This window comes from Falco naumanni, chromosome 13 (genome assembly GCF_017639655.2).
Source record: "Falco naumanni isolate bFalNau1 chromosome 13, bFalNau1.pat, whole genome shotgun sequence".
Lineage (NCBI taxonomy): Eukaryota > Metazoa > Chordata > Aves > Falconiformes > Falconidae > Falco > Falco naumanni.
In genome coordinates, this window is record NC_054066.1 from 6,873,270 (window position 1) to 6,891,161 (window position 17,892).

A 17,892-nucleotide genomic window follows, 5' to 3' on the forward strand; every position below is an offset into this window, starting at 1 on the left:
AAGCAGAAGCCACACCTCAAATCTACTTCAGGGCTCCAGCATGAACTATTTAGTATAACCATGGCTTTACCTGCATAAGCATGCCATTAACAGAATGGCTATGGTTGTAAATGGTAATTACTGGCACTACCAGCTAGCAAAATTTAAGAGTAGACTCCAGCTGCAAGGCATTTTTACTATCCTCTAAATACTTCTGCACACCTTTTCAGCATTTCTTTCAACATAACTTTAAAATGCAGATAGAAGGGCTGCAGCAACTGTCTCACATGTAAGTAAAACATTCAACATACTAAACGGCTAAGGCAATCAGTGACCTGTTTGAATCCGTTGCGATATTTTGCGAGGAACATAATTTATATACGTAAGTTTTCTTGCAAGACAGGCATGTTCATCTCATATCTGGCATGCTGCACCCACCACTGAACCCTAGCATCTTTCTTAAAATTCACTATTAACTTGTTCTATCAAGCCTGCAGCACACAAAAGCTTTAATCTGATTCAAAAGCGGTTTCACAACTCTGCATCACAATTATTTGTGGTGAGAGCCACTTACGAGATTAAAATTGGAGAAAAAAAAAATCCCCTTAGAATGGTAACTTTATTCAGAGAAAAATGAAAATCAAGAAAAAAATCTCTGCTGTAACACAATCAATTAAATGAACAAAAAAGATCAATTCAATGGATTCATGAAAAAAGAAAATTGGAAAATAAATTTCTATATAAAAATTAAATACATAATGTAAGATCGCTTCTCACTTCCTGAAAATTTCAAAGCAAGTCAGTCCCCAGCAGTTCACAGTCCTGCTCGTTTCTTTAGCACCAAATGCCAGCCGATTCCTTTCATTAAGCAGGCTTCTCTCTTGCCATTCAATTACTGATCCTTCAGCCTCTTCGAGAGCCCACCGCTCTAGCAGACACCTGCCCCACGCTGGGAGAAACGAAGGGCAGCTACTGCCATCAGGCTCTACTAGTTCACCACAGCCTCCTCTAACTACGTTACACTTTGTGACTTGTACGTTAATATAGTCATTGCAGTAACACACAGCTACAGAGCCTTTGCAGAAACTTAAGTAGAAATTGGTTTTAAGTAAGGCTGCTGCTTTTAAGGGGCTTCAGAGATCCTGCATAAGCATAAAAGGTTGTTAATACTAATGCTTAGTATCTGAGATCCCAGCTCTTTCTCCATATTCAGGGAAATCTTATGACTCAGCTTCTTTCCCTGGTGTACTGTTTAGTTACCCCACCCATGCATTTCCCCACAAACCTTACTGCTATACTGCAATATGGTATACAGACAAGCATGTAAATGCCTCACCCATTCCTTGGTAAATATATATTTTAAAAAAACAATAATCACAAGTTTCACCTCAAAAAGTAGCTGCTATCTCTAACACACATGCACAATAAAGAACTTACTTCAAGCTTCAAGAAAAGTTGTCAGACAATATGCCCACTTCTGGCCAGGTTGAAGCTCAAATAATTTTCTCATAACCTGGCATGAGAGTCAATCCCCTGTTGGCTCAGATGCCTTTACCACATCATCACAAAACCCAGAATATTTGCTACATGACAAAAAATACTGCAATTATGTACGTGCCATTCTACCCACCCTTGGAAGCAAAAATGCAAAGCAAGAATCTCCTTTGTAACTACTTCTATTCCTTGGTGTATATTACACCCATTCCTTTCCAGAGGTTTTCTCTTTACTTAAAGACTTCTGATATGCATCTCGGGGTTAATTCTGAGAGTGAACTGGCAAAAGGGGAGGCAGAAAGTATGCTGCAGTTTTATCTCTGAATTCATTTCATTTCACATAGTGCAATACGGTCTACAGTTAACAACATTCCAATAACTAAAGATGGTTGTATGACTATCAAGAAACCGCACAGGCGAAGGGCAGGAAACCCCACCAGCACCATGACATCAGCATTTAGTTTTATCCAGAAAGCTAGTGCAATAGACAAAGGAAAAATAGATTATCTAAAACATTAATTAGTTACTTAAGAAGGAGGATGAGAATCCTAAGTCCTAGCACAAAATAGGAAGGGAAATGCACGTGTGCTTTTGGGGCATTTTGTTTTGAAGAGAGCAATTAAACTGCAAGAATGGTCCTAGGATTGCTCCAGATGCAATCCTCTAAGGCGCAATTTTCTTTAGAGAATATTCTCTCAATAAACCAAAAAAACACACATAAAGCCATTCTCTAGAAGCCCAAGTAACAAAGCTGGGAAAAAAAATTTAAAAAAAAAGTATTTACCCAAATGTAACTTCAGTAAGAACAGTGTCATAGTATTACTTTTAAAAATAACATTTAAGAAAATCAATAATATTTTCCCCACGGTTCCTTTACTTCCTTTGGAGACCAAATTCTGTGCCCTGCTAGAAACTTTGACTGTTCAACCTAAGTTTATATAAGTTCAACTTATCCTAGCTCTTCACCTAATTGATCTGAAGAACAACAGATCTTTAATAAACATAGCCTACAAAGGAACAAAACACTTAAGGAATGACAACATTAAAGCATGAAGTTAATGGGCTGTAAAACAGTGATCCCAATGCAGCCCAGGAACATCCTAAAAACACCAACTTAAGAACTGGGAAAATACATCTGGAGTATGCATCTTCCCTAACTGATTACTACTGACCCCTGCCATAGGCAGAATATAACAAACTAGATCAGTCTCTGCTTTGACATATTACACCTGTGCAGACTTCCCTTCCAAAACAATCAACGTGGGATTTCACAATTAAAAACTGCTTATGTTAGACTACTGTACAATTCACCTCAGTCCCAACAGCCCCTTACAAACTAGCTGAGATGACATGCAACCAAGCATAGCTTAATGTCTCCGGGTTTACTTCTGCGCATTAGCTTGACACAAGTAGGGCTGAAACCCAAAACGAACAGGCACAGCAAGCTGCACTGCAAAGAGAAGTTGAGTCAATGCTCAGACTTCCCAGAGGTGACTCTGAGACTGCAGATGACTCCTCTATTCTGCCATTCTTACCTCTACTGAGATTCTCATTGGCTTGACACAGAGATTAAAATGTAAATTATTCTGAGATCAACTCTCATGAATCCAAGCTGATTCTTGCTACATGAAACTGAAAGAACTTGGCACGTTACTCAATGACTACATATCTCCTCTGCGAAAGGGAGTTCCTGACAAATAACCTATGGGAGTTATGTACTGAGTCACAGAAAGCAGGAGGGTGATCAATAAACGACTCAGAATCACGGCCCCAGCATTTGCTGTGAATCCTTTCCTTCTCGTTCATTACATCCTCATTCAGTAAAGTGAAAAGGTTCTTCAGTGAATTCTTTTTCCTTAAATTATCTCTCACCCAGTACTAGGAGCTGATCTACAGACAGTATCTGAGCTGATCCATAAGGTCACTATCTGACAAATTTGCCTTCTGTCAAACTATTTTTATGCCATGGTCTCTGGCACTTAAACAGTTTTTATGACAATACAAAGGGTTTACTGACACAGCTCTGTTAGTAAATCCTACTAGTGCAGATACAGCTTATATTAGTAAAAAACACAACCTCTGACCATGATAACTGCAACTGTGCTAGGGCTTTACTGGTTAAGTACCTTTACGAAGAGTGCTCTTTCCTTCACACTGCCAACCAACAGCAGTAAAACCATAAATCAAATTCTCCCAAGCTAGCTGTGTGGAGGTATCTTTTAATATGGAACTTTCACCCAGCTTTTGTCAGATGAAAATCCCTGCTTCCTCTGGAGTACCCTATACCAAGGACAACACAGCAGATGGGAAAACAGTGCAAAGATCAGCAAAATTAGGGGCTAGCCAGGAGAAACTTCTCTTTTTCCCTAAATACCCAAGATAATTAGCTTCACAGGCATCTCTTGAAACAGAAAAAAAACCCAATATGTTATAGGCCAGAACACATCTGTGACATTCAGATGTATACCTCATTGCTACCAAGACACCAGTGTGATTGTAAGACAAACTTATGCAAAGTCACTGGCTGAAACTTAGCCTGAACAAAACTGTCATGGGTTCAGGAAAGAGAAAATACAATGATATTACAATCTCACTTTTCAACTAAACTAGTCATCACTGAACTGACAATCAAACTGTGTGCCATGATAATAAAAAATAAACAAATAAGCAAACAAAACAAAACCTTAACAGATAATTCACTCCATTCTCCCAAGAATAAAAAAAAGCCACAGCAATACAGAAATTCCACATAAATAAATTCAAGATCATAATATAAATAAAGCAGCCATTAAAAAAAAAAAAAAAAGAAAAAATAAATGTGTCCTTTACACAGTTCCCTCAAACCATCTCTGTTTCTCCTGCCAGTTCACATGTTTGGCCTAAATCTTCAAAGTCACTAAAGGATCCAATTTCAGATACATAAACCACATCACACCTCAGCTGCCAACAGGTGTGTTCCTTTGGGGCAAGGCAGATCACAGAGCACAGAAAGATACATTTAAGGACAGAGATGATGCATACCAGGGTTAGGAGAACTATCCGTGGCACAAACCTTTAGGAGAGATGACGCGAGAGCCAGAACTTTTAACACCATGCCCTTGTTATTTTCCTTTTGTATATTCTAAGGCAGAGGGAGAAGAGTTTCAACTTAGCCCTGAACTCCAGTTCATGCTGTTAAATGCTCTGCAGCATAGGAATCAAGAAGGGGGAATGATCTAGATAAGCCCCCAAAATGTGTCCAAGCTCTTACCATGCCAGCCTAAAAGTCCTGATGACTCACAAGACACCAGTCCAAAGATCTAAGATACAGCAGGGTATGTCAGTATACATGCTTCAAAAAGCCAGATATTCCTGAAAAACCCATGTGAAAGTCCTCTTCCCTCCTGACACCAGCTGAGAATTCCAGTTACTGAAAGTTATTTGTACATTAAATGGAACCAGAATAGAAACAATGTGCCAGATGCCTGTGATACATCAGATACACAAACACAATGCAGTTCATCTGTCTTTCTTTCCCTTTTGGGGACACTTGGGTTATCTCTCCCAGTAGACCTCAATTTACAAGAAAACTGCTTCCATCAGAGTAACAAACATGAGGAAATAACAACTTTGGGACAGGCAGGTAAAAGGTCTTCATAAAAACTGTAACATTTTAATTAATTCCAGCCAAAACTCACAAGAAAATATGTTACAGTTCCTGCTTGCTAGAACTAAAGACAAGCTGCCCTGAAGTTTCAAGAACTGTTTTGGCACTGAAAAAGAAGAAAAAAAAAAAGAAAAAAAGGGGTGGGGGGGATACCACAGCAGAAAGGTACCTTTCCAAAAGGAAAACTTCCCAACTGATTTCTATTTCAAAGTGGCTAGCAATAGCTGTTGTAAATGTGTGATTCTCGAAGGCAGAACAGCCCAGAAGGTTCACAAACTGTAAGCAAAACTGGCACTGTTGATATTTTCTACACATGAGTCAGCATTTCTCCTGCAACACACCTAGAGGTCCACAAACCAAAACTGTTTGACAGCTAGCAGTCTAGAGACAGCAAGTAAAAAATTACACTTGTAATAAGAAGCGACTAATATTAGGCCAACTAACACAGTGGAAAAATTGAAGCATCTCTGAGGGACAGTTTCCTTATCTGATCTGCTAAGAAGCACTGGACTGGAAAAAAGGAACTACAAAATTGTTTCGCAATACTAAAATAAGAGCTCTCCACTTTCCTCTAATGCAATTACTGTGTAGCACTACCAAGAGAAACCTGAACACTATCAGAAGTTATCATCTCTACAAGTTTACCCAAGGAACGATCACACATCATCTCTGCAACTAGTAAAAAACTGTTCCAAAGGACAGTAGATCTTCCAAAGGGCTGACATCAAGCTCAAGTGGAAATGCGTTTTAGCTGATACCTATACTCCTGCACTGTGTATTATTAATTACTTCAGCCACGTCAGTATCCCATCAACCCCTTCTCTTCCTTAGAGCTACAGGGAGAAACATCAAACAAAAACAACCTTTAAAATTGTGAATTGGTGCACCAGCTTAACACTAGTTTTATTTGAAGAAGGTATTACAAAATTTACTTTGATAGGAGTTTACAACACTATAACGTTATGGCTCTCTACATCACCAAGAGGCTTCAATCAAACCATCAACTACTCCAGAAACAAAACTTGGCAGCTATCAAAATTCACAACCTTGGTAAACTCTGAAGTTATTCAACAGCTTTAATTGTTTCCCAAAAAAAAAAAAATTTTCTGTGCTGAAAAACTTCTCTTAATTACATAGGCAAGCCAAAAGAAATCATAATTCTGAAAAAAGTTTCTATACTGTAGTTCTATTTTTAACAACAAAAGTCATCAACATCTTAGAAAAATGCTATGTTTAAGAAGGAGAAGGTAAGGTTATGCTTTCAAGACTCTGGTTTAAAATTGTAACTTAAGGTTTGACTGTAGTCAAAATGTACTACTGGTTATAAATTCTATAAGACAATCTGTAATGGTATCTTTAAAATTTCTAAAAATAACAAAAATAAAATGCATGCAGCAACAATCTTGGAATCTGAACAACCATCCATTAGTTACAGAAGTAAACCAGGGGACTTCACAGAATTCAGGTATCTATTAAAATACTGTTTTTTTCATCAAGACAAACAAGATTTAAATAAACAATGTGAAAGACACTATTGCTTTTCATATTATCCAGATCTCCCTTTTAGCTCCTGAAATGTCATTTTAACTTTCCCATTCAAAATCATTTCAAAATTAGTTTAGTCTGGTTATCTAATTTAGGGACTTGATCAAAGTCCAGGTTTTCACACTTTTGGTATACATCTCAGAGGCATGAATCCACAACACTGCAAGTTAAGAGTACCATAATAAATATAAGTGACAAGTTGTAGAAACTTCTGCTGTACTTACTAATACTTTTCAATGCTTTCAAGTAATTATGGATGTTAAAAATAACCTGTTTAGAGAGGAAAGATTCTGTACTTCTGGCCAGCAATCCTTCTCCTTGTTTGCTAAAGAGCTCAAGAACGGCTACTTCTGCAACACAGATCTGACAGCTCTTCCTAGATGTGATACTTTTAAGTCCTCAGCCTGCATAAATACATGAGGGGAGACTGCCAATGCCAGAGGGAGAGCAGAACTGCTCTGCAGACGCCAACAACTCAACTGCAGCAACGCTGAGACCATATTCAGCACAATTCCTAAGGGAAGCAAAAAGCCTTGCACGGTCAGTCTCCAAGGAAAAAAAAAAATCCATCTTCTGTTGTATGTACACTATAAATCCATGCCTATATGGCTGTTAACATTTTTTTTATTTATACTAGTGCACACAGGCATATATACATATAAGTTCCCAAAGAAGAATGAAACCCCATAAACAGAGTTCATTTCTCTTTCAAGATAAATAAAAAGGTACATATACAGGTAGGAATTATAATCACCAGTTAGAAAGCTGGGGAGGGTGGAGGCTCTTTGGTTTTTTCCAACTTAAAGGAATGAGGAAAACTGACATGAAATTATCTCACAGAATTTAAAACTTAAATAGTCATAAGTTTGCCATCATGCACAAATGCCCTGGAGTTCTTGTAACTTTTTTGGAAAAAAAATCCATAACCCTGAAATAAAGAGGCTCTTTTGGATCGAAGGATGTTAATTCCCTCACCATAACACATAGGTTAAGAGTAACACCAGTCAGACTGCACAGCTGTGCCAGGACTCTGCTCAAAATGCTCTGTGAATGGATGCAGTTCCTAACAGAAAAACTGTTTACTGCAGCTCCACCCTATTACAGAGTTAGCACAGTTTAAATATTGCTCAATGTCAATTATAGATGTAAAACGGAACTATGTTAGTCAATACCGATGACTCAATACACCACTCTTCTTAGAGATTACGAATCTAAATAATCATGTCCAGAAAAGCACTTGCTCAGAAAACTTAGAATATTTCAAGAAGCTTCCTTCATTGACAAACATTATGTGAAATCTATGGAAAAAGACAATGTGACCTGGTCACTGGAGCTTGTATTTGCTTTCAGACCATATCTGAAGACAAGCCGAATTTCTCATGTTCAAGTAGCAAGGCCCTCAAGTCTAACATCCAACACATCAAGACTTAAGGTTTTCTAATTATTGTAATTATTTCAGTTTTCCTCAATGGCACTTTAAGAGAAGCCTTCATTCATTCCACTGACAAATTACATCGGACTACAAAAAAGACAAGTCTTCCATAACAACTTGTCCTTATTTGATTTTGAAGCTGGAAAGCATGCAACAAGGCAGAGGACAGCAAACCAGGTCCTTCAGTCAGGACTCTAAAGTACTGCCCCAGACAGCAGAATCCTACCCCAGATCATCCTTTCTCATTAGGCAACACATAACCCAAGTGCCTAATTCATGGTCACTGCTGAAGTATCCATCCTCTTCTGGGAGCCCAAAATGAGATTCTGAGACTAACAACTCGTACCACTGCAGGAATTCAGGTGCCTGAATGACGAATGCCACTGCAAATGCACTAGAACAAGCACAGCTGGTCTCCCAACTGCCCCTTCAGAAAAATCACAAACCTCCTACCTGTCTTGGGCCTTGAAGCATCTAAAATGACGCTAGATATCTATGTTTAGCCAACTGAATCTTACATCATGAGCTGATGCCACTGGAAACAAAGTTTGGAAGTGTAAGCTCTCAAGTGCTCCACCAGACAACACATACATCATCACACATTCAAACACAGGAGAAAATTCTTTGTGCTTCAGCATCGTTACCTGAAAAAAAGTGGGAAAATCACCGTGCTGCTGAAGAACACTGTGAAATGTACTTTCATTAGTATCTGTGAACATTAGATCTGTGAATGAAAAGCTCAAAAATCTGGAATCTTCCTGTCTTCAGACACCTGAGTTTCACGCAATAAAGCAGAAGACCAAATACTACCTTGTGACTAAACGAGTACACGCAAAGGATGTCTCTGCACCAAGCATGTTCTCGTGCACTGACGGGAAAAAAAGTTCTGTTGAAAAAAACCTACCTGAAAACAAACACATAAGCAAACATTTTGCACCACATCAGTATAAGCAAACTGAGGTTCTGAATTCTTCGTTACTTTTGAGAGATTTGCTTCCTCAACATTTTTCTAATACAGTACTGAGCATATACAAAGTCTTTAGCAAGAACTGTGCCTCAACTCTCTCCGCTACAAGGTATCACTTTAAATTCCCCTGTAAAGTTTCTCCATCACTAGCAATCTCCAGTCAGAAGAAACTTAGGACTTGAATAGCAGGTGTTACAAGTTAGAAGAACGATGCATTCATCAACTGTGTGGGAGAAACTTCTCAGGCATCACCTGTGTTACAGACACGCATGGAGCCTATCACTAAGGTCTCATTTAGGTAGAATAAAATCCCCTACATTGAAGTCTTACTCCTCTGTGAACAAACTTTTGTTTTTTCTTTGCTTTTACAATGTATTTGATAAAGTCAAAAAGTTATATGCTGGTTAATTTTATAAATCATTACAATATATAAGGCAAAAAAAGAACTAAAAAAATATTTTGGTATATATATTAAAAGGAACATCATCTGCCAAAGCAGTAAAGGGCACATTTCACATGTAACAGTCAAAGTAAAATATACTACACAAGCAGCTTTCGCCTCATTTCTACAACTGTTAACAAAAACTCTTGAAACTGCTTACCCAGAGGAAAAGCTCAGAGACTCCACTGCAGCAGGATGCTCTGCACGTGTCAGCACACACATCTACCACACCACACAAGATGCTACTGATAATTCAATGTCTACAGGTTGCATATTTTTCAAAGCAACCTCCTCAGCAGATGAGCTGGGAAGCTGGCACGGCTCTGAACGAATACTTGAAAAAAAGGTATCCATCCGTTGTAAGCCTTCCCAGGTGAGCTCTTGACCAGGGAAGTAGAGAAAAATGACAGGCATTTCACACACACAAACAACTGAACCTAAGTACTTCTCTCACATTCATGCATATTCAACTCCCCAAAAAGCTGACATATTAATTCAATTTAATTTATAGCCAGGTTCCATCTTAGCTATTTTTAAGTGTCACATTGCAAATCTTGCAGGGTTTGGAGTTAAACTTATTTACATTCTTTTAGTGAGAAAAAATGATTTGTTATCAATAAAAATTGATTTTTTAAAAAAATACACAATGGGGTAAGGATCAAAAGCAGCACACAGCAATTTTTCACTGATGCAGCCATTTCACTGTGAAATATCTGACAGTATACCTGAACATTTTAGAGTAACTCCAAGCAGTAACTCCTGAATAACTTAATCCAAAGATGTTTCTGAACTTAGAAAAACATGTTACACGCTACAGTTCTGTACTAATGATAACTTCTCAAATTTTTAACTGTCTTGCTATATTTGATTTTTTAGTGATGAATTATCTGAGTGTTTGAAGGGGAGGAATGAATTACAAAGCAAACAGATCTTTAGAAAAGACCTAGGTATTTTATTAGAAGTAGTAGATTTCCAATAAACAGAAAGATTAGCTACAACATTCAGTGATTTCCCCCAGAATTTTATGCCCTTGTGAACAGGCTTAAAGTTTGCTTCCTTTTAGCATATCCGAAGTCCACAGTCAGGAACTTTTTATAGTGTCTTTTGACTACACACATGAAGTATTAGCCAGCATACTAAAACCAAGGGAGTTAGAAAGCAAACTGCAGTTGTTTATTTAAACCTAAGCAATTTACTTTCTAAATTAATGTTGTCTGAAAAAAAGCAGGCCATGAAGAATGACCACAGTTACTCCTGCAAACACAGTATTTTGGCTGCTTCCAGTTTGGATCAATCCTGAACTCAATCCTTTATAAAAGAGTATTTAAATACGGACAAACGAAAAGTGCCATTTTATCATAAGGTGGAATTCTGAAAGCACATAAATCTGCTCAGGCTAAAGAAAGACCAAACTCACATGACACCAGTTTAAGCCCTAAGTACTCCCGAAGCATGCATTTAAAAGCCTAGCTCAACTCCGTCAAAATAATTCAAGACAGCCTCATCTTCTAATTTAACCTTTGTGTTTGCACTTGGAGGGGGGGGGGGGGGGGGGGGTAGGGAGGGGAAGAGGGCGGGATCTCAGCATAAAGTTTCACCTTCTAAGTGAAGACATTCAGCTTCCTTCTGGCTCACAACTCTGCATCTTGCGGTGCAAGAAGCACGGTACTGCTGGAAAATACAGGGAAAGAGAGAGCCCAGATGGAAGGGAATGAGAGCTGAACTTCCAAACAATTCAGACTAATAAACACCCTAAATCAGAAACCAAATTGGGGAAGTAGTGTTCTACAAGTTCTCCTTTTAGAACAGCACAAAATCTTAAGCCCTAATAACAAAAGGAATTTTTCTTCATTCTTGGGGTTTATCTACAGCTACAAAAATACAGTTACAGTGAATGCTATGACTTATGATCACCAACCAACTAAAAAGGTTTTTCTCCAATGTCATTAATACCTGGCTTCAACTGGCACTCAAGAAGTGAAAAAGTGCATGCAGCCCACTAATTCCTTACCACAGATTGCTACATTTACAAAATTTCAACTGCATGATCTAGAAAATACTGGTTTTGAAACTCAACTCATATTTTTCCTTTGCACGTTATTCACATAAATAGCTTCAGGATATTGTAGTACTACTAATTTTGAAGAGGCAAATAAGTCAAATCAAATTTTTGATAGAAAGCTGTGAGATGCCTCCAATTAGCCAAAGATAATCATACATTAATAGCTGCTCTTGTTATTAAACTATATTATAAAGTGTCAGAAGTACAGAAAAGCAGGGCCAGAAGAGAATTCAAAAGGTCATCTACGCTTCTTCCCACACCCTGCTTCAAACCAGCATCAACTTTTAGAGCACCATTCATAAACTCTACACGCAGTACCAAAAAAAGACATCATTCTAGTGATGTGTCTAAAGCCTCTAAGCGCATTACAGAGATTATCAAAGCCTTCAGAAAAAAATTACTCAATAATTAAGGCTGCAAACATCTCTTTAAAAAAATTTGCAAACTCAATACACAACTGATTCAGAAGAGAGGACACTGGTCACATAAATTCTAATATTCAGAAAAATGCCACGAAACCTAGTAAGCGCAGCATGAACAGCACAACAGTAAGGTCTCGTTCGACTACCACCCGTTAATAAAAGACACGTTAGTTTCCACGAAAGAACGCAAAATAGATACCATTCCCCCATGAATAAATGTTTCACAAAAGCAATCAAGGAATTCCAAGAGGTGGAGTTTTCTTAGTATTATCACACCCCACTGGGAATACACATTTGTCTGCGCTTGAAAATATCTAAAGTGTATAATTATCTCTCATAAACATATTGTCACAAAGTATTACTTAACTGGCACTTCTATTTAGTCTCTTTTGTATAAAAACATATCCTAAAAAAAAAAAAAGTATTGTTTTACAATTCTCCATCTACAACCATGCATTAAATGCCTACAAAATGCATCGAAGTTTCAGAACTCCACATCAACATAAATAAGAGAATAAAATTAACTGGGAAAAAAACCCAGTGCTCTCAGCATTTAGAAATATTCAGCAGCATGTTAGTCCACTGTCCTGGTTTCAGCTGGGATAGAGTTAATGTTGGTTTTAGTTGCTGGGGCAGTGCTGTGTTTTGGATTTGGTGTGAGAACAGTGTTGATAACACATACAAGACCTTTATTCCGCTTGCTCCCTGTGCCACCAGTACTTTTTCCGACTGACCAAGGAAAGTCCCCAACAACACATATATCACACCGCTATCGAGATAACAGTTTAAATACAAGTAAATTTAAGCCACGTGTATACTAGCTGGCTGACCCAACAGTTTCTCACATCACAAGACAACCATAAAGCTAACTGTAAAATACAATACTCTTACAGCAGTGAGTCCATGGCAGAGTCCTACCAAGACACGGTGCCATGGGGCATCATGCCACTCTTATAGATCAGACAAGCAGCCAATTTATACAGGACAACTGAAAAAAGAAAACATGAAGTCATTTCTGACCTTGAAACAGGTACCATCCTTATCCTAATTCACAGACTATTTCTTGGCCTTTTTTTTTCTCTGCAGTTAAAGGCATGTCCCACATCAACAGGTAATAAGTATTAACTAAAAGTACACAGTAAATAGTAAAAATCTATTATTTAAAAGCTTAGATGCCAAGGTGCAAGCTCAGGATGTTAAATTTCCTCTGACAGTATATGATTTCATGAGCTCTTCGCGTTAAAAAGGAAGACACGTTTCCTGGTGATGAACCGCACTGCTGAAAGGAAAACACAGGGCCTTAAATTAGAGTTTCGGACAGGTAAGTTTAAAGAACCACACGCACACAAAGCTTTGCAATATTTTGATGCTAATCAAATTGTATTTCTGATCTACATTTAAACTGTTCTTCCAAGCCTCGTTACTCGCCTCACTGAAATTACAGAGCCTAGGTCATGTAATTTAATCTTTGACTCATCATGCAAATTAAATCACACCATTCCCATAAGACAGCATATAGGTTTTAAATAAATCCTACACACCTACACAATCACCTACCAAAAATTAAATTTTCTTTTTAAAAAATTTAAAAAATAAACCAAAAAAATATCGGTTACACCCTACTTTAAATACTAGTAGCATTTCACAGGTTTTTAAGAAAATAACGATGGAAAAAAACTTTTTTTTCGTTTATGGAAGACAGTGATCTCGCCGTGTTAGCTTTCTACGGGACAGCCTGCAAAAATCCGAGGATCTCAAAGGCCGATCAGGGCTACGAACAGGAGTAACAATTGTAGGAAGAGGCCTCGGAGCTGGACGCTGAGAGGCTGCGTTAAGTGCCTGCTCCGCACCGCCAAACCAGCCCGTGTAACAGAGGCCAGAACAAAGCCGGCCGGGTGCCCCCCTGCCCCGGAGGCACCGGGGGGGGCAGCCTGCCCACCGGCGTGCCCTTGCCGCCCGGCTGGCCCGGGGCACCCCCCGGCACCCCGCAGCACAGGCCGGCCGGCCGCGGCTCCCCGCCGGCGGGCTGAGGCGAGCGCTGCGCAGCCCCGCGGATCCGCCGCACCCGCGCACGGCAGCGGAGGCGCTTGGGGAAAAGGCGCCGCCGCACCCCGGGCCCGCACCCCGCCTGCCGCCGGCTCTCACACAGACCCCCCCGCCAAGCGGCGCAGACCCCGCGGCGCAGCCCCCCCTCCCCGCCAGCGCGGCCGGCAGCACCCGGCCGGTCCCTCCCAGCACCGCCCGCCGCCCAGCGGGGAGACGGCCCCGAAAGCGGCGGGCACCGGCCGGGCCTGGCCGCGCTCCCCGCCGGCCTCCCCCCGAGCGGCCGCACGGGCCGCGGCGGCGCCGCCTCCCGACCCGGGGGGCAGCGGCGGACAATGCGCGCCGGGCTCGCCGGCCCGCACCCCCCTCCCCGCCTCGCCTCACCACCGCCCGCCGGACCTGGGCCCGACCCGCCGCCGGCCGCCGCCGGCCTCCCCCCGCCCTGCCGCGCCGCCTCGGTACCTCGGTGCGGAGCGCGGCCTGGCACCTCCTCGGCGGCGTGTCCGGCGGGGCCTGCCCCCTGGCGGCCCGACCGCCCCGGCTCCGGCGGCTGGCGGCGCGGCTCCGGCGGCTGCAGGCAGAGGCGCGGCGCGGCCCCGGCTCGCCCGGCCCCCTCCCCCCCCCCCCGCCCCGCGCTCTGCTGCGTCGCAGCGGCCCTTCCCTCGCCCGGCGGCGGAGCGCGGCGGCGGCGGGCGGCGGCGGAGCGCGGCGTCGCTTCCGCCCGCTGCCTCACGCCGGCGCCCCCTGGCGGCGCGGAGGGCCGAGGGCGGCGCTCACAGGGGACCCGCGGGGAAGGGGGGAGCCCCAGGGAGCCCCGTGCCCGCCCGCCGCGAGTGGGCGGCCTCCCGCCGGGGCGCGCGGGGGGCGGGGGGCAGCCCGGGGGCGGTGACCGGAGACCACCGGGCCAGGACCTCGGGGACGCTTGGGCCTGCAGCGCTGCTCCTTACTACCGTTCCTGTGACTATTGTCGCCCGAACTCCATCGTTGATTATTCTTGTATTATTTTATTCTATTTAAATATATTCTTATAGATTGATAAATATATAATAAGTATTCTACTTATATATTAATAATATATTATTATTATTATCGTTCTTTATGACTGCTCTTTTGTTCTTTATTAGTATTTTAGCATTGTATTTATCGTTTTATAATTTTTATTTACTATTTTGACACACACACACCCTTGCCCTGCCCTCCTGCAGACCCCTGGCACCGGCCATGAGCCCCTTGCCCCGCCTGGCGAACCTGGGTGTGGGGCTCGGGGGCAGCGCTGGGCTGGGGAGCAGCACCGGGGCTGGGGGGCAGCGCTGGGCTGGTGCTGGGGGCAGCGTTGGGCTGGGGGGCAGCACCGGGGCTGGGGGCAGCCCGCTGCATCCACCCGATGGCCGGGGAGTCCCAGCCCCGATGGTTCCCGCAGGTTCCCAGCGCGGCGCAGAGGGGCTGCGGGAGCTGCGAGCTATTTCTGTGCCCCTGGTGGGCAACAGGCACCCATTGCCCCGGCTGTGTGAACACGGATTAGCCTGGATGGACGGAAGCCCACCTCTGTCCCGGCACAGATCATTAGCGCAGTCTAACACACCAAGAGATTTTGAAGCAGAAAAATACATTTTTATGGAACGAGTCATGAATTTCTTACACGCCATGAGGTGAAGCCTCACCCGGCAGGACCGATGCGCTGCTGCTGTGCAGCCTGCCTGCTGGTTTCCCGAAGTGCCCAGACGCTTGCCGGCCTGGTTTCTCAAAATGTCCTGCAGCTCCTCCTGCCCTGCTGCGCTCCACAGCTCTAGCGACAGCATCTGCCTTCAGCTTCTTTTTAATTACGCCTCTCCCCATTGCCTTCCTGCGCTCCCCCATTGCATCACTGGGGAGGGTTTGGGTCGGGCTTCTCTGTGCCGTAATTTTTCCCCGCAGCAGCGTGTTGCTCCTCTGAACTTCACGGGTCACCATGGCCTTGCCTGCTGGATGACAAGCGAGTGGCATCAGCGGGCAGAGCTGTCTGCGGTAGGCCCTGGGATTCCACCAGGATGATCCCACCAGGATGATCCCACCAGGATGATCCCACCGGGATGCTTGCACTGGGCACTGCAGCTCCTGCTGGGTGGCTCGAGCTGTCAGGCACCGAGGGGCTGAGCCCCCCTTGCTCAGGCCGTGCTCACAGCTGAGCGAGCTCCTGTCATACAGAGTGACAATTTACTCCAGCTGCGGCGAGGCGACCAGGCAGCTGAAAGGCAAAAAGCAATTTGTGCAGCATCACCTGCACCAGCGCAATGGGGTTTGCACAAGGTGCTGGACCTACGCGCTCCCCTGGGGACTGCAGGGTCTCCTCTGCCCCCCCAGTGCCTGCAGGTGCTCCCTTCCCCCAAGCTGGAAGTTTACTACATAAAAAAAAACAAAACAAAAAAACCCCTCCAACGTTAGCAGAAATAGTTCTCACACCCAGGCACCAAATACCATCCCCAGCTGTGCGGGGAGAGCACAGCAGCCCGGCAGGGCTTGGCTGCCGTGCCCAAGCAGCATGCTCAGCCGTTGCGCTGCTCTGGGTTCCATGTTCTGATACAGATCCTGCGTACTCAGCGCTAGCTGTGTCTTTTAGCAGCCTGGCAGCAACCTGCAGTATTTCACAGTCCGGCTTCTCACCCCTGTGAAATGGATTTTCATTCCTGGACCCTTTGCATGTCATCCGCCGGCAGCCTCCCGTCACCTTCCCTGCTCAGGATCCCCTTGCCCTCCTCCAGTTCCCTTGACTTGCCTGCAACACACTGTGGGAAACAGCTCCTGACAGCAGAAGAGATTCCTGGTGCCCTCTCTGATGTGGAAAGATCTCACAGAACGTGTGAAATGCTCGGCCAGCAGTCTTCTTGAATCATCCTGCTTAGTCAGCTGTGTGTTCCAGCTCGGACACAGAAGTGTTTCTGACCACGCTTGCAGCCATCCCTGCAGCTGACAGCATGGAAGCACAGAGGAATTTGCACCGGGAGGTGCAGCCGGGCAGCTGCAGTAGCACTGGGTCAGTGGGTACTGAATGAATACAGAATGAACAGGCTCACACCCCAAAAAAACTATTTACAGTAGAAAGCACAAATAAATGTAATTGCCAGCCATATCAGTTGGGTGGTTGTTGGGTTTTTTTCTCACAGGGATGCTGTGATTTATCCTCAAATCAAGGTGCCAACTCAGAATTAAAACACATTTAAAAAATGTTATTGCAAATCACAAAAACTAAGGGTAGCATGTATAATTTGTCAGAAAAAAAAAACAATTGCTAGAAGAATCATAGGGAAAATAACCCCAAACTTGTTGCAAATTCCTTTCCTGGACAGCGAGAAGAGCAGTACGTCATTCTGCATTCAGTACATCACTCCCTGGACCGGCATCGCGGGATCCAGGACCAGCATGGTGGGATCCAGGTCCAGCCTGGCAGCGCACCAGTGCCTCTGGGGCTGCCCCTGCCAGCCCTGCTGTGCTCAGCACCTCACGGGACAGGACAGAGATATATATATGTATCAAATATATATATATATAAATAAAAGATACAAGAGTGAGCGTGTGTGTATATGTGTATATATTTGTATATACTTGCTTATATCCCCCAAACATATACATGCTCTTATATAAAGATACAGGAGATGATGCAGCTCTGGACCTCTGGGTCCACGCTGCCTGTACGAGGTGACGGGACCTTGGGGAATGGCTTTGCCAAGCTTGGGCCCGTGGCGCGCAGTCAGCGAAATGCTGGCCATTCGTATATCCCGCTTGTGAGCTGGCAATCTCTGTTTTCAAAGCCAGCGTGGAAAGGGTGTGTATGTCTGAGAAATCGTTAACCTGTAATTATGCTAAAAACGTTCAAGTCTAAACAG

At 43.3% G+C, this 17,892-nt stretch overlaps 1 protein-coding gene across 1 annotated transcript in view; it reads right to left on the minus strand.

Moving 5' to 3' along the window:
- CAB39 (calcium binding protein 39) overlaps positions 1-14,624 on the minus strand; it is a 42,195-nt gene extending 27,571 nt beyond the window's left edge. Inside the window, exon 1 of the mRNA XM_040613213.1 lies at positions 14,495-14,624. The gene's annotated coding sequence lies outside the window, so the exon portion shown is untranslated. The remainder of the gene's footprint in view (positions 1-14,494) is intronic.
- Between the last annotated feature and the right edge of the window lie 3,268 nt (positions 14,625-17,892).